Raw genomic sequence first — 16,818 nt, 5'->3', positions numbered from 1 at the left:
ATCAGCGCTAACTGTGCTCTTGACAAGAAGTGTTGAGTGTACCCAAACTTACATTTAGTTTTATAGAGTAGTTTAACTATTTTGGTTGTACATTTGTTGACATTAAAGGATGATAGGAAATGGTATATGCACAGGCTTTGAAGTCATGCAGACCAGAATTTAAATTCCATGTTCTGTACTGAGAAATTGTGTGACCTTGATCCAAGTTTATGTTTAAGTGGCATTTAGTTAATTCACACTGTTGTCAATGATCACCTCTGTATAGTTTGATGACGTTTTATGAAGACACTTTTTTAACCTAATGCGTAAGGTCTTTGAATGAATAATGATGAAATAAGTTTATATTCCTTGGTTTTAAGAGCTTTAAGAAAGGGCTTGATGATGATTCTAGTATGATCTCCCAAATTTCCTTTCAGTTCTAGCTTATTTTAAAATTATATTGTTAATATTTGGAGATATGAGCAACATGCACCCTAAACATCCTTGTTCCAGCCAGCTTCCTACTTGCCTGGCATGGAATATTGAGTGTCTGTGATAAGCAGAAGATACTGTGTTTATACAGAAAGGAGTTTGTAATTCACTTGGAAGAAAAGCTACAGATGAAATATATAGAAAAACATGCTTGTTCTTACTTGTGTGATAAGCCCCAGACCTTTTAAATGTATCCATTCACTTCCTTTCAGGAGACCACGTCTTAGTTACCAGAAGCTGAAGAACTGTCATTACAGGGCTACATAATCTGTAAATTTTATATACATGTGCTTGCACGTACATGCATGTACACATACATATATGTATGCAATTATGGTAAAACACAAATAACATAAAATTTTCTATCTTAGCCAGTTTTAAGTGCACAACTTAGTAGTGTTAAGCACATTCACATTGTTTTACATCCAATCTCTAAAACTCTTCATCTTGAAAACCTGAAACTCTATACCCATTAAACAACAACTTTCCTTCCCCATTTGTTCCCGTCAACCACCGTTCTGTTTTCTATTTCTGTGAACACAGAAGAAAGTAGGCACCTCATATAAGTAGAATCATACAGTGTTTGTCTTTTTGTGACTGGTTTATTTCACTTAGCATAATGTCATCAAGGTCCTTCCGTGTTGTAGCATTTGTCACAATTTCCTTCCTTTTTAAGGCTGAATAATATTGAATCGTATCTATATGCCACAAATGTTGCTTATCTGTTAATCTGTCAATGGGCTCTTGGGTTGTCTCCATCTTTTGTCTGTTGTAAGTGGTACTGCTGTGAGCATGGGTGTACACATATCTCTTCAAGACTCTGCTTTCAGTTCTTTTGCTTATATGCCCAGAAGTAAAATTCTGGATCACATGATAATTCAATTTTTAACTTTTTTGAAGAGCACCGTACACTTTTCCATAGCAGCTGTACAGATTTACATTCCCACCAGCAGTGCACAAGGGTTCCGTTGTGTCCACATCCTTGCTGACACTTGTTATTTTCTTTTTTTTAATAGTAGATATCTTAATAGGTGTGAGATATAGTAGTATAATTTAAGCCAAACTTTAACACAGAGAACATTATTATGGAATATACAATCTTGTTTCGAGATCATGGCAAAAGTCTAAATTCGAATAGGAAGGTGATGCTAAACATCTTCGGGGCTGTGATCCAGACGGCCCAGGAGGTGTGGGCCTCAGGGGGGCAGCGGGAGGAGCACCGACTGCCCGCAGGGCAGGTAGGTGATGTTCCACGAGCGCGGCAGCTCCTATGCGATGTCCTCCGCGGCCTCCCGCTTGCGCAGCTGGATCACCGCCTGCGATGGCAGTGGTGGTTGCGTGCGAGTTGGCTATCAGCTCCGCTTGCTTTAAGTCGCCCTCCACGGAGATGATGGCTTCCTTCTTTTGCTGCTCAGCCTTTTCCTCCACAAATCTGGCCCTCTCTGCTTCCTGCTGAGCCACCTGTTTGGCTTCCACCTCTGTGTGAACTTCCCAAAGGTCAAGGATAGGTCATCCAGGATGAGCCCAAAGGTCACTGCTTGCTCTGTGAGGTCATCGCTCACCTGTCTAGGGGCCAGCTCTCTCTGGGTGATCAGTTCTCCAGCTGAGCCACCACGGACTGGAGGATCTCTGTAGTGATGGACTGGCAGCACACTCTCATCCTAGTCCTCTCCAATGCTGGGGAAGATGCGAGGAAGCTGGCTAGCCACCGGCCAGAAGAGGATGCATATGGTGGTGATGACATTCTGTAAATCTTTGCTACCAGTGTTTACTGGCACATTACATGGTTGAGAGCAGCAGTCAAAGATAATTGGTTTCTGTACCCAAGGGATGAGGAAGTGAGTCCCTTCTCCTATGACAATGTCCTGCACTCCACCGAACCTATCAAAGATGACAGCTCTGTGCCCAGCATCCATATTATACAAGGCAGAGTTCACCACGCCTCCTGCAATGGCCAAGGCCAGGCCAAACTTGCCAATGGACTCTTTGGTAGCCGTGTCTCCTTTGGCTGGACCCACTCACACCTGCTTCCACTCTGACCTCCACATCTCAGTTTCTTTGTTGATTTGGCTTTATCCAGGAATATATTTGTAGAGACCACTGCTGCTGCTGCTGCTACTAAGTCACTTCAGACCACTACTCTCCACTAAAATCCATTTTCTCCTTCCTGAACACACAGCTAGACTACATTTACCAGCATCTTTTAAAATTAGGTGTAGCTAGTTTTTTATGTTCACTGTTTTTTCTAGTTCACTGTGAGTGGAAGTAATGTGAGTCACTTCCTGACCTAGCCAATAAAACTCTGCATATATGTTTCTCAGGGCCCTCTCTTCTTTTTAGCTGAGTGAAATGGCAGTGCTCAGGAAACCTTGAAAGTCATATGTTGACAGTGGCTGAATAGCCATCAGCACGGATCCTTAAATGACTGACTTACCTGAATGTCTACCCAGGATGGTTATGTAAGAAAGAAATATAGTATGATTAGAGAGGTTTTTCTATTAATATAGACATGAAACAAGAAGGGCCTGGGTGGGGGTTGGGGGTGTAATAATGATATAAAAAGATTAAATTAGAGGAACATTAATAAGTATTTATGTATTTTGTTGAAAGTTTGCATCATGGATGGCGAGCAGTAGTAAAATCAATTGAAATTGTCTTAAAATAATTTTAAAACATACTATTGACCGATTTAACAAGAAAAATACAATGTTAAGTATATTCATATTAATGTTATGAAAACAATTGAAGTTTTTAAATTAGGAAGTGAGTAAAGCAATAGTACAATCCAAAGACTTGAGAGATTTTAAGGGAAAAGCGACTGAGGCTCAGGACAGGTGGATGTCATAGGAGGGAAGAGGAGTGCTCATGCTCAGTCATGTCTGACTCTTTGTGACAGCTTGGACCGTAGCCCCCGGGCTCCTCTGTCCCGGGCAAAAGTACTGGAGTGGCTGGCCATTTTCTATTCCAGGGGATCTTCCTGACCCAGTAATTGAACATGAGTTACCTGTGTCTCCTGCATTGGCAGGCAGATTCTTTACCACTGAGCCCCCTGGGAAGCCCAGATGTCATAACGACTGATGAATCAACAGACCAGACCATAGGTTTCCAAGTCCTGATGAGTTAGTCCTAGACAGGAGATTTACAAGGCTAGAGAGGGCTTGGCAACTCAGGCACTTGACATCATCCTTAAGCCATAGACAAGTTTCTGTCCAGACAGGTGAGAGCGGTTACAAGTACAATGTATATGGAGCAGAGGCATATAACATTCCCCTTCCGGTAACAAATCGGATTCAAATCAGGTTATCAGGCTAGAACTAAAGTACAGGGGAAAGGCCAAGGGACAAAACCTTTGCTACTTGACTGGTACCAAAACAAAAATGACCTCCTATTGGTACTTCACTAGTGGTCCAGTTGGTTAAGACTCCATACTTCCACTGCAAGGGGCATGGATTTGATTCCTGGTTGAGGAACTAAGATCCTCATGCTGTGCCCTGAAGCCAAGAAAAACCCCAAAGCAAATCAATTACATTTTAAAAAGTTGCTTCATATTGATCGCTTAGCTTGGGGTGTCTTATTTCCCCGCTTCAACATGGTATTCCCACATATGAGAACTTATGAAGACAGGACAACTTCAGGGGCTAGATACTAAGGATGTATTACAGAAAGATACAAAGCTCTGTGTAACAGAAGTGTAAGGACATCAGTTCATGGTTGGTGCTCATTAAGTGGTTAGTTAGACAGGGAGGCCTGGCGTGCTGCAGTCCTTGGGGTCGCAAAGAGTCAGACGTGAATGAGGGACTGAACTGAAGTGGTTAGAGTAATAGATGTACTCCTGGTAATTTTCATCATAGAGATGAAGTTAAAATAATGAGATCTAATATTATCTAATATCATTGGTGTAACTTTAATGAGCCACTGCAGAGTAGCAATATATCTCCATCATTTTTTTGAGTATTCCAGTGTGTGTACTGAAAGATTCAGATTCCACAGGACAAGGCAGATGTTCATCAACTCTAAAAAGGAGGAAGGTATATACAATATAGTTTTGTATCAGAATTCTATTCCTGCATTTGCCTTGGAAACCACAGTGAGGTCTTAATGCTTTTATATTTTTGTTTTAAAGCAAGTTCCCAACCTACTTGAATTCCAAAAGGTCCACATAAGCAGCTTGCTTAAATTGAACACATTTTTCAATAGTAATTGTGTTATAAATGGCAGTTCGGTTTCCAGAATAATTCTCAAATCTCTTTTAACCCTCAATTCATCTGAATTGCTGCATGTTAGCAAAAACACCAGAGAAGGCAATGGCAACCCACTCCAGTACTCTTGCCTGGAAAATCCCATGGACGGAGGAGCCTGGTGGGCTGCCGTCTGTGGGGTTGCACAGAGTCGGATACAACTGAAGCAACTTAGCAGCAGCAGCAAAAACACATATTGGTTAGCAATGGAATTAAAGAGAGTTGCAATAACTCTGAATGAAGGCTGTGAAATATTAGTTGCTCAGTCCTGTCTGATTTTTTGTGACCCCATGGAGTATAGCCCATCAGGCTACTCTGTCCATGGAATTCTCCAGGCAAGAATACTTCAGTGGGTTGCCATTTTCTTCTCCAGGGGATCTTCCTGACCCAGGAATCAAACCCCAATTCCAGGCAGATTCTTTACCATCTGAGCCACCAGGGAACTCTACAGTTTTCTAAAAGGAGAGATGAAGGAGAAGAAAAGAATGTGTGTGTGTGTGTGTGTGTGTGTGTGTGTGTGTGTGTGTATCAGATCAGATCAGATCAGTCGCTCAGTCGTGTCCGACTCTTTGCGACCCCATGAATTGCAGCACACCAGGCCTCCCTGTCCATCACCATCTCCTGAGTTCACTCAGACTCACGTCCATCAAGTCAGTGATGCCATCCAGCCATCTCATCCTCTGTCGTCCCCTTCTCCTCCTGCCCCCAATCCCTCCCAGCATCAGGGTCTTTTCCAGTGAGTCCACTCTTTGCATGAGGTGGCTTCCCTTGTAGCTCAGTTGGTTAAGAATCTGCCTGCAGTGCAGGAGACCCCCAGGTTTGATTCCTGGGTTGGGAAGATCCCCTGGAGAAGAAAATGGCAACCCACTCCAGTATCCTTGCCTGGAAAATCTCATGGACAGAGGAGACTGGTGGGCTGCAGTCCATGGGGTCACAAAGAGTCAGGCACGACTGAGCAACTAATACTTACTTACACTTACTTATATATATATATATATAAAAACTTTTTCAAGTAGGTTTGACTCAGCTGAAATTTTTTTCAAGTGGGTTTAATAATAAAAGGTGGAATAAAAGAAGAGCCCAAATTATGCTTTAGTCGTTCTGAAGGGCAAGGAAGCAGGTGGGCTTTGGATTGTTATGAGCCCTTTGCCAACCAATAGGTGGTGCTATTGTCATACAGTAGTTAAGTTGCTCTCGGCCCAAAGGGCAAGGAGGATGTGGGAAGTAAGTGTCAGCTAAGTACTATGCACATAAATGTTGCTCAATAAATATGATTCTGCTCTTCTGAATGAATCAGATAATACTGATGAATAAAACCACTTTAGCAAAATGTTATTGATATGTTGCTAAATTATATTGTCTCTGGACTCTGGAAGCTTATAAAGAAGTAGCAAGGCTTAGGAAAAAAGTGTTAAGCTTTATCATTTATTACTACTAAAAAAGAAATTTTAAGTCCAGTTATTTGATTCTTTTGCAGGTAATATCCTGACGTGCATTACCAGTATACTCTTGACTAGAGACAGTCCCCACATTCTTGCACAGTAATTTGGAGACACCCGTCTTAAAGTACTCCGCAACTGAAGTAGGCCTGTATCTCCTTAGGGCTTCCCTGGTAGCTCAGTCAGGAAAGAATCTGTCTGCATTGCAGGAGACCTGGGTTTAATCCCTGGATTGGGAAGATCCCCTGGAGAAGAAAATGGCAACCCACTTCAGTATTCTTGCCTGGAAAATCCCGTGGACAGGGGAGTCTGGTGGGCTACAGTCCATGAGGTTGCAAGAGTTGGACATGATTTAGTGACTACACTACCACCACTCCTTAGGGTATGAAATTTAAGGAACAATCCTGCATTGTATTACATGGATCACTCAGGAGTTTGTGACAGATCACAGGATTAACTACGTGAAAGATTGGGTAGGAAGAGAAGCAATATGGTCTTTCTGCTATTCACAAGATCTTGATTTTGTCTGGAGAATGAATATATGTTCATGGGTGGATTTTGCAGTTTCAGAAGTGCAGTATGCGGTCTGCATTAGTGAATTGCACAGTGCTTCTTGGGACTCTAAGAATGTAAGGAGGTTGTCTCCAGGGAAGGGGAGGAGAGAAAAGGTAAATTGTACTTTGGACCCCTGTCTGCCTCAACCAGAGAAGCTCTGCTTTGAACAGTTTCATAAATTCATCTACTAAAGAAGGTATTTTTAAAAACAAGAGTTTGAAAATTACTGACACCTCAGTCTCTTACCAACTGAGCCCAGTTTTTATACTTAGAAATCTGGTTCACAAATACTAGTATAGTTCCTGTTAAATAGATGTATGTATCATGAATGTATCATGTTTCATTAGATAAGTATATGTGGTCTCTTTCTATATCAGAATAGATTTCTGTTCATTCATAAGTAGTGCCTAATGTTAACCAAACTAAATAGATGAATGAAGAATATTAGTAATTTCATGGACTAAAAACTAAATATATATATATATTTTAAAATTAAGACTAATGCATCACAAAATACACTCTATTTTCACTAAATTATCCATATTTAAAATTGTCATCTGTTTTGTGAATTAGTCATGGTAGCTAACAGTGCAGTCCTTGATGCTTTTATAATCTTTGAGAAATGGCCAAGAACTTTGATTTCTGTGAAACTGTTTGGGTCTAGAAAGTAATCAAATGATCAGCCATGTCATCTACCTTTCAAATCTGAAAATAAAATTTGAGGTAGTCCCAAGGTTTGCAAGTGGTATAGCGTAGTTTAATAATTCTCTAAATTTTAATAATATTTGCCACTTTAAAAAATTAATTCCTTCAGCTTTTCTTTTTACCTCTCTATTGACAGCCCCAAGTATTCAAATGGAAATCAAATGCTTTGATTATATTTGTTTTACAACACTATGAGTGTTTGCTAATTTTGAGAGGAGAAAATACTATTCCTTTTTATATTAAGGATGTACCAGATTGGAATTTGTTTGTTTTAGCTAACAACTTTCACTTCAAAATGAAAAAAAATAATTTTCAGTCAATCATAAATTTCCTCATTGTAAGAATAGTCTTTTTAAAACCTGAAATTTCTGTATAATATGTCTTAAAGCCTGTTTAATTTGGCTAAAAAAATTTTTATACCCTCCTTTATTTTCCTTCTCTTTTTATGTGTATTTAAGACATTTAACTCATCTGTCATAATTCAGACATAGTTATATAGCAGAATCATCAAATGTTAGTTTTTTGTGTTATTTCTTCAAATGTTCAAATTCTCAACATAAATATATTTTATACATTGAATATAATTTAGCTTTACAAAGAACTGTAGAATATATTAGATGAATAAAGTACTTCAAGATACTGATTTCCTAAACATCAATCAAAACCAGAAGGCTGCTTCTCTTTCAGCTCTTCACAGTGAATACATTATTATGTATGTTCATAAATAGTATGAATCCATCATTTGAATTTTTCTTTTTAATGATTAATTCTTTTGGGGGTGAGGGACAAGTGTAATTACAGCTGCACTTTTTCTGAGCATAAAAAATTCCTTGCAGTTTGGAAACTAGGTGATTTTATACAGAACATTCAGGTGTCTATTTTTTTTTTAAAACATAGCTTTTTTCAATGTTTGATTTCCGCAGTAATGGAAAGGACATAAATGAAGTAAAATACTGGACATTTCTAAGATGTATGTGCCTGAGTTGGGACTAGAATCCGAAAACCTACTGAACTTTTGACTTTGAATCTTTTTAGATTATTGTAATAGATTCTTCAATATATAGGGACTTCCCTTGTAGCTCAGTCGGTAAAGAATCTGCCTGCAGTTCAAGAGACCAGGGTTTGATTCCTAGGTCAAGATGATCCCCTGGAGAAGGAAATGGCAACCCACTTGAGTGTTCTTGCGTGGAGAATCCCATGGACAGAGGAGTCTGGTAGTCTATAGTCCATGGGGTCACAAGAATTGGACATGACTTAGTGACTAAACCACCTTATTGTTTGAATAGCATTTTGAGAATTTTCAAGTTTTATTTGCTTATAATATTACTGTTGTTGGTTGTTCAGTCGCTTAGTCATGTACGATCTTTGTGACCCCATGGACTGCAGCATGCCAGGTTCCTCCGTCCTTCACTGTCTCCCGGTCAGTCAGTCACTTCAGTCACTCAGTCGTGTCCGACTCTTTGCAACCCCATGAACTGCAGCACGCCAGGCCTGCCTGTCCCTCACCAACTCCCAAGGTTCACCCAAACCCATGTCCATCGATTTGGTGATGCCATCCAACCATCTCATCCTCTGTCATCCCCTTCTCCTCCTGCCCTCTTTCTTTACCAGCATCAGAGTCTTTTCCAGTGAGTCAGCTCTTCGCATCAGGTGGCCAAAGTACTGGAGTTTCAACTTCAGCATCAGTCCTTCTAGTGAATATTCAGGGTTGATTTCCTTTAGGGTTGACTGGTTTGGTCTCCTTGCTGTCCAGGGGACTCTCAAGAGTCTTCTCCAGCACCACAATTCAAAACTATCAATTCTTCAGCGCTCAGCCTTCTTTATGGTCCAACTCTCACACCTGTACATGACATGACTACTGGAAAAACTGTAGCTTTGACTGTGTGAGCAAAGTGATATATCTGATTTTTAATATCTAGGTTTGTCATAGCTTCCTTTCCAGGGAGCAAGCATCTTTAAGTTTCATGGCTGCAGTCACCATCGGCAGTGGTTTTAAAGCCCAAGAAAATAAAATCTGTCACTGCTTCCACTTTTTCCCCTTCTATTTGCCATGAAGTGATAGGACCCAATGCCATGATCATCCTTTTTTTAATGTTGAGTTTCAAGCCAGCTTTTTCTCTCTCCTCTTTCACCCTAATCAAGACGCTCTTTAGTTCCTCTTCACTTTCTGCCATTAGAGTGATGTCATCTGCATATCTGAGATTGTTGATATTTCTCCCAGCAACCCCAGCTTGTGATTCACCCAGCCTGGCATTTTGCATGATGTACTCTGCATATAATATTACTATGGAACTCTAAAAAAAGACAGTAAATAAGAGTTTATTGTCCATGTGAAAAAGCATAGACACAAATTCGCAGTAGGTTCATCTTTTCTTGTCTTAAATTTTGATGTTCTTCCTGTGTACTTTAAGACCTAAATTTTACAAATGTTATTTATGGCCTTTGAAAAATTTATGAAGTCAGATTTAAACAAAAGAATATTGTTGTGCTATAAACTTGCCACAAAATGTTTATGGTAATAAAGGAAGTAGATCCCTTGCGATTTTTCCACTGTTTTTCTGGGTATAGTTTAAGACCTTTCACTTTTGGATTCTGAAAAGTTAAACCATATTGTATAAGGCATTTTAGAATAACCAAGCATTTTTATATAACTTCGGATTTTCTAAGATAGAAGAAGCTGAGATTCCTTATGGGAAACCTGTAAGAATGGGGAAGCTAATAAGATTTTAGGTAATCCATTGAACTAGTTGGCAGTCTTAAAAATTCTGAAAGCTTATCTGGAAGGCCTCTTTAATTACTTTTAAAGAAGTATTACCTGCTGAGACCTGCTGAGATAGTCTTCAGTGCTCACATAAATATATGTAGAATATGTCAAATTATACAGTCATCTCATTTTCAAGCAGGAATGCCTCATTTGATCACTATGGGAAAATAATAGCTTATGATAGTTATGAATAAAATGTTAGTTTTTAATTGGATATCTATAATGATATTATGTGCAGACTTTGTAAATGCTAATTTTAAAGTGTTAAATGGAAAATGCTTACTGTTAGGATTCCAAAAAAAGCTTAGGGGCAAATACTGGCTCTACAACTTTAATTAGTTGTGTGTATTTGGATAAGCTAATCACCTTATGTCTCATTTTCATCATCTGTAAAAGATTATTTTAAGGATAACAGATGATATATCAAGGGCACATAAACATTGCCTGGTACATAGCAGGTTCATAGTAAAAAAAAGTTATCTCTGAGTAACTTCAGTCAAATTACGCTGTAAGTCAAATTGGAAAATGACTTTCAGTGTAAGGATTCTTATTTGGTACTCTTAATTGATGTTTTTTAAAAAATGTACAAGAGTTCAGAATAACAAGGTTTTAAGTATCCAAATCTAACATATATAGTATGGGTCTTGGCTTTCAATAGCCCACGCTTTCATATATTATGCATTGACACTTCTAAGCCTCCTTTCGTATGCAAAATTCAATCTTCTATACATCACCACACAGACTGATTTAAAATTATTACCTGGTTTGCACTGATCTCTGCCACCGGGGTAAAGGACCAGACATCAGTCAGGCAGCAAAGATCTTCCTTGGCCATCCTGCCTACTTCATTACCATTCCTCCAAGCCAGGGGCTCCTGTCAGGCATCAAAGGCCTGAATCTTGCTTGTTTTCAAGGGCATAGCTATCCCAGAGATGTGTCACTTTCCTCAGCCCAATCTCTCTTTCCACCTCAAAGTCGCCCCTGAATTCCATTCATTCTCCTCGCGGTGCTCCACCAGCGGGAAATATTGGGCTGGAAGTAGACAGCTGGTTGAAAACCTTCACCAGGATTGCATGTGCTCGTGGGCCACAACCAACATAGGCCTCCATCTTTGATTTGGTATTCATGGAAGAAAGTTTATTCTCCACTGTGGTAGATATTTTGTGAGTTGTGATGCTTCAACATTTAAAGTCTGCTTAAATATTTTTCCTAGCCTGTGTGGATGGATTAGGAAAGAAGCAGTAGCCCAAGTAAGGAGAAACGTGTAAGTCTGCCGTTTCATTCTTCTGGGCCATTGGTGTCACCTGCCTCAGACTGGTACCTGTCAAGGGTCTTACTCATCAGTAGGGTCACTGAGACCCTAGGATAGCAGTACAAATTAGAAATCTTATAAATTTCTAACCAAGTAAGTTTGATTTAGTTTTCCAATGTGTAGGGACACCCTAAATGTAGAGGAAAGGGAAATTACATCCAAATAAAAAAAAAGACAGAATCCTCTCCTCTTAATGATTCTGACCAGAACCAGTGTTTATCAGGATGGTTACAAAATGATGATTTTCCAGCTCTTACAGTTACTACACATATCCTGTTTAGCACTGTGGTAAGCAAGAGTCTTTTAATCTCTATTTACTTATTCATCTATTTATCTATATTTTTAGTGGTTTGGCTTTGTGGATTCCATTTCTTTTCAGTGCTATATAGTTCTTATGGATTTTGGTCTCAGAATCCCTTTAAACTCCTAATAATTATTGAAACAGCTTTGTTTGTAAGGTATGTATTTAATATTTATTGTATTGAAACTAAAATGGAATTTTAAAAGTATTTAATAATTCATTAAAAATAACTCTAATAAATCCATTACATATTTATGGAAAGAATATATTTTGATCAGAAATAACTATACTTTCCAAAACAGAAACATTTAGAGAAAAGAGTAGCATTGCTTTGTTTTATATGCAAATCCTCCTAATGTGTGACTTAATAAAAGACAGGTGGATTTTTCATATCTGTTTCCTCATTCAGTGTGTTACTATATCACATATCGTGTAACCTCTGGAAAACTCCCTTGTATATTCATGAAAAAATTAAAAGAGGAAAATAACATCTTAGCATTATTAAAGGCCTCAGAAACACCCTAAAAGGGTCATAGGCACTCTGCAGATCTCCCTTTCACACTTTGACAATTGCTGGACTGTAATCCCTGGATTATTTTGGTGCTCAGATTATCCAAGATTTAGCCAGTGTCTGCACCTTCAAGCTGGCTCTTAAGTCCTTGTAACAGGCCCCTATTATCATCATTGTTTTTTTTAAAACTCTTGTTTTTTTGGCATAGCAAGATGTTCTAGGCTCCCCTTGAATCCACCCTGCCCTAGGCCTGAAATCAACCATTTTTCTGAGGAATCCTGATTTCTTTTGATGGATGATGGCATAGAGACCAAGATTTGAGAATTAGGAATCCTTCTTGCTACTAAGGCCTTTGCTTCTAGGCTCTTTCTGCAAATAGAACCAGAAAAGTGTGTACATGTATATGTGAAAATACATATATCTGTGTACAAATACATGTCTATCTTATTTATCATAGCCAGTATCTCCAGTTTCAATCTGACCCCTGGTCTTTTTTGCCTTTCCCCATTGTATGTCTATATATCCTTCCACAATGAGAACCCTGGCTTCCAGTAACATTAATACATATACACATTTGCTGACTCACGTATCTAAAGTAGTTTCAGAATTGCCTTACCCATACCACTACAGAAAACAAAGATACTATAAACAGTTCAGGATGTATCTGCAGGTCTTTTCCTGCCCAAGACTTAGGGTACATATACAAATACCATGTTCATAAGTTACCTGCTATAGTTCTTTCTTTTCTTTCCCCATTCAGTGTAGTTGTGTTTTTAGTCTGAAATAAAGTTGGGTTTATTTGTTTCAGCTCACTTTCATTTCCTTTATTTTCCTTTCACATCTATGTTTATTTAATTTTTTGAATATATAGAACATAAGCATGTTTTCAAACTTATTCAAAAGTATATACTCAGACAAGTACCACTCCCTTACTACTTCTAAGATCTTTGCCGCCTTCTTTCAAACCTAACCTAAGATTGTACATAACATAGGGTTTTTTGCAGTGAAGAGGAAACACAATCCAAACAGTGCTTCAGTGTTCATTGGCCATGTCCTATCCATACTAATTTCTTACTGGTATGTTGACTCCTATGCCCTGTATCAACATACGTGCCCCTGGGCCTGTCTCTCCAGACTAGTGTTCAAGGTGACTTCAGGAGGTACAAAGATAACCCATTACATTTTAAAGATATTTATCTATTTTATGTATGTTTGAACACAATACAACTAGTATATTAAGTCAGTGACTTTCTGGGTTTTTTGAGGGGAAGGTAGGGTAAAGTAAAAGTGAGTATTGAAGAATAAAGCAAGTCAAAATTAAAGAAAAATATTAGGGAATTAATACCACAAAGTGTGACCAAAATTGCAAAGCGGGCACTTGCATGAGTGAAGTTTAGGGCTCTCTACTCGAGCTCTTCTTTCTCTTGTCTGTGTCCAGGGTCCTTATACTCTGTGCCAGAAATCCAGTAGAACAGATGAAATCTTTTACCTAAACCCATCATCTACCTGATACCAAAGAATCGTGTCTTTTTTCTTCTTTTAACTAAATGGATTCCATATTTTTTAAAACAAAGTTTTAAGTTTGGGAAACAATACTTTGGGCTTCCCAGGTTGCACTAATGATAAAGAACCTGCCTATTAAGAGATGCAAGTTCAGTCCCTGGGTCGGGAAGATCACCTAGAGGAGAGCATGGCAACCCACTCCAGTGTTCTTGCCTAGAGAATCCCATGGATAGAGGAACCAGGTGGGCTACAGGCCATAGGGTCACAAAGAGTCAGACACAACTGAAGCAACTTAGCACAGCACTATTACTTACACAGACTTTAAATCCATATACCATTGACCATTATTGATCTACCTAAATTCAGACTTTTGACTATTTTAATTTAGTATTTTTTAATATTAAGTAAAATATAGTATTAATTATATTGTTTTACTTAATATTCATGGAGTATACCACTGTTGATTGTTTTATTGTTGTATTAGGCCTTATTAAACCTATACATACATTAGATTTAATGTCTTTGTTATTAAGTTAATTTTTAAATGTAAATTAGACCATAAAATTGGACACTTGAGTAAGTACTTATATTTACTCCATTTACTAGATGGAATTTTTTTTTTACTACGATATGTAGGATTGTCTTTATAACTCTTGTATGAAAACATATTAGAATGAGTAAGTGTTCAATTTGTGCATAATTTCTTACTAAGTACAAAGCATAAGTTTTATTCCCAGTTCATAGTTGTACAAGTAGCGTTTATTCTAAAGAATAGAATAGTCTTAAAACAGTTTATTTGAGGGGGAAAACCCATATCTAGTTACTAAGAGTTTATGCAATAAATTAAAGGCCTTATTTTGTATTGTTGAAGGTGTGTATTTCATAAACCTTTGATGTCATCTATTATCAGCAACTAATTCATGAATTACTCTTGTCTTTCCATATACACACCAATAGATAGGACTTTTGATTTTAAAATTCTTAAGATAGGTTAAATGAGGTTTATAAACTCGAGGGTAGGAAATGTATAGATATACACATGTATGCACTTACTGGTGCTGCTGTGAATGGTAGACCTCTCCATTCACTCCTCAATTTTATTGACATACACTTAAAACCTTATAGAACCCACATGAACTTTCAGAAGCCCATCTGTTAGCGTTTTGTATTTTAGATGATAATTTTCTGTACTTGTTATTGCTAAAAAGACATACTTACATCTTAGTATTAAGTTAGGGACTATATGAAGGCACAGATATTTTGACTCTCAAACGTTTTGAAAATTGTCATGTAAACATACTTCAGTAAATGTAGTCTATGCTAAATTTATGGTAACTCTTGTTATTATGATGTGTTTATATATGTGGATATAAGTAGCATTTTAGTAAAAATGTATGTATATATGTTGAGCTTCTGCTATGAGAGTAATGCAGCTGTCATTGTTGTAGGCCCCTTTTACCCTAGTTTTTATCCCTATAGCCTGGGAGCTTTACTACTGATTCCTTGTCCTACTGTGTATTTATTAGATAAGATAAGATAAGCAAAAGGGAACCCCTCTTGGAGAACCCCAGGATTAAATCAGCCTGATTAAATGAGTCCGTAATAAAATGCAGAGATTCCTTGACCTCATCTCAGAGTTTTTAGTCATTAATGGCTTTTCTATAAAATCCTACTATTACTAAGGCAGAGGAAATAAAATTAGCTGCTCAGTAATCTTAGGCTTCCCTTTTGTAGTTCCCTATCTCCTGCACAGTCATTCCTAGAAGTTTCCTTGTCTATAATTGAAAAAACAATTTTTGGGGGGGATGCTCCTTTTGGGATGTGGGATCTTAGTTCCTGGATAAGGGATGGAACATATGCCCCCTGCATTGGGAGCGTGGAGCCTTAGCCACTGGACCAGCAGGGAAAGTCCCAAAGGAATTTTTTTAATTGGTAGAATTTCATGTCATATAGGAGAGAGATTTGCAGGGAACAAAGTCAGCTTCTTGAATTATGTCACCTAGTCTGTTTGGATTAGTGTAAGGTTGGCCTAGAAGTGGGAAGAGAAAGTAGTATTTTGCAAGGCCCAGATTTCTCTCCCTGACTGGTTTGATCATTGTTAAGCCATACTCCTCCCCTCACCATTATGTACCAGTGTCTTCTCTCTTTTAACTTGCATTGCCTGAAATAGGCACACTTGTTAACTGTTGGGACATAGAAAATTACCTGGTTTCTTCAGGATTAAAGTTTCAATGACAAAGAAATGTGTTTTGAAACCATCATTTTGATAAAGTTGCTTCAAAAGGATATAATCAGGACTTTTTGTTTATTGACATATAGTTTTACAATATTGTGTTAGTTTCAAGTATATAGCAAAATGATTCAGATATATATATATACACATACACACGCACATATATATAAATACACACAGAGACATATATATATATATACACACACACACACACATACTTTTCAGATTGTTTTCCATTATAGGTTATCATAAGATATTGAATATTGTTCCCTGTGCTATACAGTAAATCCTTGTATAGCAGTTTATTCCTATTAATCCCATATGCCTAATTAATTCCTCACTTTCCTCCCTTTCCCCTTTGGTCACCATAAGTTTATTTTCTATGTCTTTGAGTCTTTATGTTTTGAAAATAAGTTCATTTGTATTTTTAGATTTTACATATAAGTAATATATAATATTTGTCTTTCTGTGACTTAATTTAGTATGATAATCTTTAGGTCCTTCCAGGTTGCTTCAGATGGCAATATTTCTTTCTTTTTATGGCCAAGTAATATTCCACAGTGTAGTGTATGCCACGCTACATCTCCTTTATCCATTCATCTTCTGGTAGACACCTATGTTGCTTCCATAGATGGGCTATTGTAAATAGTGTGCTGTGAACACTGGGGTACATTGATCTTTTCAAATTAGAATTTTCATCTTTTCCAGATACGTGCCCAGGAGTGGGATTGCTGGATAATTTGATATCTCTGTTTTTAGTTTTTTAAGGAACCCCCTATTATTTTC

At 37.9% G+C, this 16,818-nt stretch overlaps 1 protein-coding gene and 1 pseudogene across 2 annotated transcripts in view; one reads left to right on the top strand and one right to left on the bottom strand.

Annotated features, from left to right (window-relative positions):
• Nucleotides 1-16,818, top strand: part of NDUFAF2 (NADH:ubiquinone oxidoreductase complex assembly factor 2) — a 163,456-nt gene that overhangs the window by 69,756 nt on the left and 76,882 nt on the right.
• Nucleotides 1,606-11,281, bottom strand: LOC101907741 (prohibitin 1-like; annotated as a pseudogene).

This window comes from Bos taurus, chromosome 20 (assembly GCF_002263795.3).
Source record: "Bos taurus isolate L1 Dominette 01449 registration number 42190680 breed Hereford chromosome 20, ARS-UCD2.0, whole genome shotgun sequence".
Taxonomy (NCBI): Eukaryota; Metazoa; Chordata; class Mammalia; order Artiodactyla; family Bovidae; genus Bos; species Bos taurus.
The sequence above is the reverse complement of the archived record's forward strand: the minus strand, read 5'-3'. Positions and strand labels throughout refer to the sequence as shown.